This window comes from Psammomys obesus, unplaced genomic scaffold (genome assembly GCF_907164565.1).
Source record: "Psammomys obesus unplaced genomic scaffold, mPsaObe1.curated_primary_1811, whole genome shotgun sequence".
Classification (NCBI taxonomy): domain Eukaryota; kingdom Metazoa; phylum Chordata; class Mammalia; order Rodentia; family Muridae; genus Psammomys; species Psammomys obesus.
In genome coordinates, this window is record NW_026596079.1 from 32,586,256 (window position 1) to 32,593,046 (window position 6,791).

At 40.2% G+C, this 6,791-nt stretch overlaps 1 pseudogene; it reads right to left on the minus strand.

Moving 5' to 3' along the window:
- Window positions 1-5,503: 5,503 nt before the first annotated feature.
- On the minus strand, window positions 5,504-6,314 carry LOC129690850 (60S ribosomal protein L7a-like; annotated as a pseudogene).
- Window positions 6,315-6,791: the final 477 nt, after the last annotated feature.

The window sequence follows — 6,791 nt, forward strand, 5'->3', positions numbered from 1 at the left end:
ACTGGGTTGCTAGTCCAGATGCTTTCTGGGAAGTCCTGGGGTCTCTTTACTGTGCTCTCCAAGCTTCGGAGGCCCAGCGCCTGGTGTGTCTAGCTTGTATGGCGTTTTTGTCTGGTTTTGGTGAGTATATAGCGTATTCTCTGTCACTGTGGTATTGGGCGGGCCGTACCGTCAGTGATCGCGATCCTGCGGAGCTAGTATGGCGTCTAGCAGACTCGGGCCCTGGGAGGATGGTGCAGCCGCCGCGAGTGAATCTGGGGCTCCGAGACACAGTACTGCTGGCCTTTGCCGATAAAGGGCTTGGGGCTCCGCCTCAGTGGCTGCAGGCCCCAGGCAGTTAGGTCTGCGCTGAGAAAGGCGAGTCGGCTGTGCCTGTGCCGAGGAGGAGGGAGGTCTGGGGGAGGGGAGTGCCGAGAGATCAAAGGATCGTTTCTCACCTTCCCCAATCAAGTCCGTGGGTGACCCGAGACCAAGGTTTTCACCTCCTGCGATGTTCCCTGTTGTTTAGAAAGTCTCTCCGTTGTTTCCCTGGCTTCAGAAGTTCTTCCACACATCAGCTCAGAACTTTATCTCTTCCACAGCTCGGAAACTGTGTGTGCTAGTCGCCATCTTGGCTCCGCCCCCGAGGGACTGTATTAAGGGATAAGAAGGTTGAGAACCACTGCTTTAGGTCTTTGTACATTCATTTTCTTCACCTGTAACAACATTTCTTCAGACTGCTTTAGGGGTTTTTCATTTCATTGCGCAGGGAAATGTCATTTTCAGAGAAAGACTTTTACCTGGTCCTCTTTCTCCTCTATCCCAATTAATAAAACAATCACATTGATATTCTTACATTGTCTTTATCTGCCTCTGTCACCTCAAATATAATGTGTATGAGGCCTGCAACCTTCACTGAACATCTCATTCCTAAAAGTGTGTCTACACATGATCTCAGTAAATAAACATTTATTGACAAATATTAATTAATACTTGAGCAAGCATCCTCTGTAAATTAGGTCTCAACAAAGAAAAAGACTGTTGAAATATTGACCAGAGCAGATATTCAAGTCCTATAGCAGAAGAAGCATCTGTCATCACAAATCTGATGTTAGCAATTGTTGCTTAATAGTTTCAATCCTAACCCCACATTTTTACTCCAGCCACTGCTATGAAACTGAAGATTAAATATTTGCCACATTATTCTGCATCAAAGACTTTACTAATGCATTTTCTAAGATTTCCTAGATCAATGTTCCCTTCCAAAAAACAAAACTAAACAAGCAAACAAACAAAATATGCATTATTTTTTGTTCATTTTTAACCTTTTTATTAATGGACCTACAGTAATATATTCTTTGCACAAGGCACTGTGTTATATCCTCAACGTGGGAAAAGGCAAGGGCAGAGGTATGCTATACCATGTAAATAAATAAATATATATATATATTTTAAAAAATATGTCATGCCCAAGATCATAAATACAAATTCTATGAACAGTTTGATAATCCTTGAGAAATAAACAGGAAAGTAAAGATGTTTGTGTTAGAAAAAGCATGTTGGTAATAGTGTGAAAACTAAATTAGAAAAGTAAAGATAGATGCTACATAAGCCACTAGCAACTAATAAAAAAATAGGTAACAATGAATTATTAAATGTCACCATTAAAAACACAGATGAGGGGTGGGAAAATGGCTATGTCAGTAAACTAAGCTATATACAAACATGTGAATTTGTACTCTATTTTAAGAATCCACAATAAAGAAGACAGAAACTTATAATCCCAGCAGTGGAAAGGTGGAAAGAGGTAAACAACTGGGCTCACTGGCCAGCAAGTTTAGCCTACTTGGCAAGCTTGTGCAAAAAAAGAGACTCTGTCTCAAAACACAAGGTAAACAGTTCCTGAGAAACAGCATCCCAGGTTTTTCTCTAGCTTCCAAATCCACAGAGGAGTACATGCACCCCATCGCGCATACCTACATGAACACATGACTAGAACAAGGAAAGTAAAACAGAGGAAGAAAAAAGAAAGAGAAAGAAGACTATAATGTTTCCCAGATGAACGGTGTTGTTATGAGGAGAGTGGAGCCGGAAGTGTTAACTTTACTTATTCTGGAAACTGCAGGTGCCAAGAACAGCCATTGTGAGAGTCTCACCTGTTTGTTGAGTTGTTTGCAACTCTGAGTATACAATCCTCAAAGAGAAGCAGCAAGACTGGCTTTAAGAAACTGACACCTGGCTCCTAAAATCTTCCATAAAATTAGTATCTGTTTATTTCAGGTTGCCTCAAACATACACTGAACGGAAAAACACTGAGACCTGTAAAAGAGCTCTCTCAAACTGGCAATCCATAAGAACATTATGGAAAACATTACAGAAAAAGTTAATATTAATATGTTATCTGAAAAAATGTAACTTTCCACTTTGTTTCACATGCAGGTAAACTGGAGAGAGGTGGGGTGATCATATTCTACTTGTGCATAGAGGTGGGGATGATAATGTTTTAGTCACTATGTGTGGAGGTGGGTGTTTTAGTCATTATGGTATATAGGTGGAATAAGGAGGAAAAGTAAAGGATGTGAACTCAAAGCACCTCCCAGTCTGTCAGGATAGGAAACTCTGCAAATCAAATGTTATTCCATATTGGGTCAGGTCATTGGCTAGAGAAGGCCAGAAATGAGTAAAGCCTTGGTTCACAAGTAACAGTTGTTTATTTAATCTCACCAAAATAGAATTGATGTCCTACATCTCACTAAGATAAAATAATGAAGTCTTATGAACTCATGGGCTGGTTCTTTGATCACCTCCACCAATCCACAGAGGAAGACAAAGGATCCAGTCCTGATGAGACCTGATAGACTATGGTCAGATGGAAGAGGAGGAGGACCTCCCATAGCATTGGACTGGGGGAGGGGCATAAGAGAAGAAGAGGGAGGAAATGTGGGATTGGCAGGGGTTGGAGGAGGAAGCTACAGCTGGGATACAAAGTGAATAAACTGTAACTAATAACTAATTTTATTCCTTCCCAAAGTCTCTGATGGGGTTGAAGACCAAATAGTTATAGTGCCACAATTAAGCTTAAGATGTTTAGAACTTAAGAACTGCTTTCATATAGGTAATACCAATAAGGATAAAAGTTAATTTAGGTATAGAACTCTAAACTTGTCAAGACAGATAGGATAATCAGATACTTTCTCCTAAGTTGCTAAATACACATGGACTGGACATTGCACATGTAGATTTTATCTAACAGTTTTCATAATTTCATAATTATTATTGTATGGAAGAAAAGGAGCCTTTTATTGGACTTAAAGGGGGAAATGTTGGTATAATGTTCTTTTGGAATGTATACATTTACCCTTGTTCATTCAAATGCTGATTTCTCCCCCCCCCCCACTATCTGGTTTCAATCTGGACATTGCATTGTGATATTTATTCTAAGCATCACCTGTCTCAAGTTTGTGTAAACACGCCACCATTTGTTCTCCAAATTGCCAATTAAAACAACCAGCCACAATGTGGAGCAATGGAGAGGGCAGGGTGGGACATCCTGGCTCAGAGTGGGAAAAGAGGAAGGAAGAGGAGGACAGGAAGGAATGGGAGAAGAGGAGGAGGAGAAGTGGCAGGAGCAGAAGCTGGGAGGACAGAGGCTGGAAGAGAGGTCTTGGAACAACAGGGAGAAATGAACCAGACCTAAGATATCAATAAAAGCAAGTATAATGGGTGAATCTGAATGGTAGGAAACTATGAGGGCTTGGAGGTTTAGGATGGAGTAACTATTGCCCAGCATTGTGTTCTTGGTTAATTAAATTTTAAAAAAATGAAAAAAATGAAGTCTTTCATACTTACTCGAGTATGCCAAACAAAGGTAAATTTAAAAATGGAAACAAAAGGCTCTTCTACTTAATGTAAAATATGTAATATATACATATATAACATAATGTAATAAAGTATGTATAACATTTAATATATAATGGAATTTTAATATGAATTATCTGTTAGTATTTTCATTTTATTTTTGTGGAAACAGGAAAATATAAATATAATATTGAAATGTCTGACAAGAAAAATCAATTATAAAATGTGGAATAATTACAGAGAAATGTTACCAATGGATGCAGTGCAAAGCTAGCTGACCTTTACAGTCTTTAATTATATTGAATTAATACCATCAGTACTAACAGTAATTACATAAAATGACATAGTGAAAAGGCCACTGTATTACATAAAATCTCCATAGAAATGGGGATTCACAACCTTGTCTCAAGTGCACTCATTTGTCATGATAAACACATTTTTACTGGATAAGTCTTGGCTGTATTTGTGAAGTAAATCTCCAACTCAAGATGTTCATGTCCCTGCTCCTGACACAAGAGCCTCTACCGGTCTCCTGTTGATCTGTATGAAAACTACTCAGTAACTGACCCTAACAGACATCACAACCAGGTAAGTCATTATGCTTTAGAACTGATACAAACGTCTGGGAAGGACTGCTATGAGCTGGTCTACAATTGATCTTATGAATAAAGTTTTGTTAGAACACAACCAAAGCAAGCATTTATGTAGTCTCTAAGACTATCTTCCCACTACAATGAGAGAGTTGGTAAGACACAGCAAAGCTCCTTAGCTGTTTACAGAAGGAGTTTGCCTATGCCTAATTTCACCATAACTCTTAAAATAAATACTGTTGACCGGTGTTCATCAGAATCGCTACCAAGATACAGAGGTTGATACTATATAACACATGTTTCTTTTAAACCCCAAGATTCTTTTAAATCTTAAAATTTGGACAGTGACATTGTTGGTATAATGTTCTTTTGGAATGTATACACTTTACCCTTATTCATTCAACTGCTGATTTCTCCCCCACTCTCTGGTTTCAATCCGGACATTGCATTGTGATACTTATTCTAAGCATCACCTGTCTCAATTTTGTGTAAACATGCCAAAATAAAGCAACTAGCCTTTGCTAGTTGCTGAGCAATAGAAAGGAAGCAGGAAGAGAGGGAGGAGCCAGAGGACAGGAAGGTGGGAGGCAGAGAAGGAGGAGAGAAGGGCAGAGGAGAGAGCTGGGAGAGGAGAGCTGGAAGAGAGATCTTGGAACGAAGTGGAGAGATGGACTGAACCTAATATATCACTAAAAGCAAGTATAATGTGGGAAATCTAAATGTTAGGAAACTATGAGGGCTTGGAGGTTTAGGCTTGAGTAACTATTGCCCAGCATTGTGTTCTAGGTTAAATAAATCATAGTCTCTGTGTGGTGATTTGGTTACACAGCTGTTTAGGATTAATAGCAGAGTTAATAAAAGATAAACCAATAGTAAATATTAATCGTCACCTACAACATGACATGTATTCTTAAGAACTGGACTGACTTATTCATGGCATCCACACTCTGGAAGTAAAGAGTAAACCAGGAATTGAGACAACATTATTAAGCCCCCATACCTAACCATAATTATCCACTTCTTCCAGTGAGGATTCACTTCCTTTTTACTTTTTTAAAATAATGTTGTAATTATATTTATGTACAGAAATTTAGCAGTGTGCCTTTAACCTTTTTAGTGGCGAGTTCTTTAGCCTTTGCCGTTTCTGGCTTGGCAATGTGAGCCACACATTTAGGACCCAGACATTGCCTCCCCAGTGGCGGCAGATCTCATTGTATCTATTATTATAACTGATCCTAACAGCTTCCACCAGCTTAGACATAGCACCCCTTGTCTTCCACATTAACCGGTGTGAAGGCAACAGTGGAGCAAGTCTGTCTTCCTGGGGACCAGCCGCGCTAGCCTGGCCTCTCCCTTCATGATGCAGTAGGGGACCCGCATCTTTCGACACAGGGCAGATAGGAAAACAGCCAGCTCAATGGAGAAATTCGCCACCAACTGAGACTTCTTGTTCACCTCCAAAATGATGACTGTACTGACCCCTGCTGGAAGGGCAGGGGGTCTCTTAGTCTCCTTTCCCAGCAGCTTTCTTCTCAGCACCAGCCAGTAGCCTCTGCTGCTTCTCCTGCTTTGTCTCTGGCCTGTGCTTGCAGGCAAGCATAAGCAGCTGGGTAGCTGTTCGCGGATCCAGGGCCTGGGTGAACTGGTTAATGACAGGAGGTACATTGAGCCGCTTATCGAGGTTAGCCCTTTGCCGCTGCAGCATAATGTAGCAGGGCCACTGAGGAAGCTTGTGATATCTCTTTCGGACTGGATATCCTGCCCAATGCCAAAGTTCTTGGTCCTTTTCTCAAACAAAGGATTGACCACCTTTTTAGACTCCTGTTTCTTCACGATGGCGGCGGTTGGAGCCACCTTCTTCTCCTTGGCCTTCTTTCCTTTGGGCATCTTGCTGGGGTAGAGAAGAGAGGGGGTTCCACCTCCTAAGACTTCCCCAATTTCCCAAACAGTGCCTCTAGCTGCAGCCTACATGAGACATTGTGCATTCAAGCCCGAACATCGACAATCTCAGATTTTAAGCATGAGTATGGAAAATTGGCCATTTTGTTTTTCAAATGTTCTTTTTTTTTTTTTTTGAGCTAATCTACTTTTCTATTTACTTTTCCACCAGGAATACCACTTATGGCTTATACAAGAAAATAGGCAATTTGTTTTCACTATACAATTTGAAACATTAATTGTATAGGAATGAAATATTTGTATAGGAATGAAATATTTTCAATAACAGAAAATGTCAAAGGAAACATGGTCCCATTGAGAGGACTGACTCTTCTGGACAGAGAAACTGCAACTAACTAGTCCAATCAATAAGTATTAACAGGTCCTAGCATGCTAAAGATTTCTGTAGAATAAGTTTTAGAATCA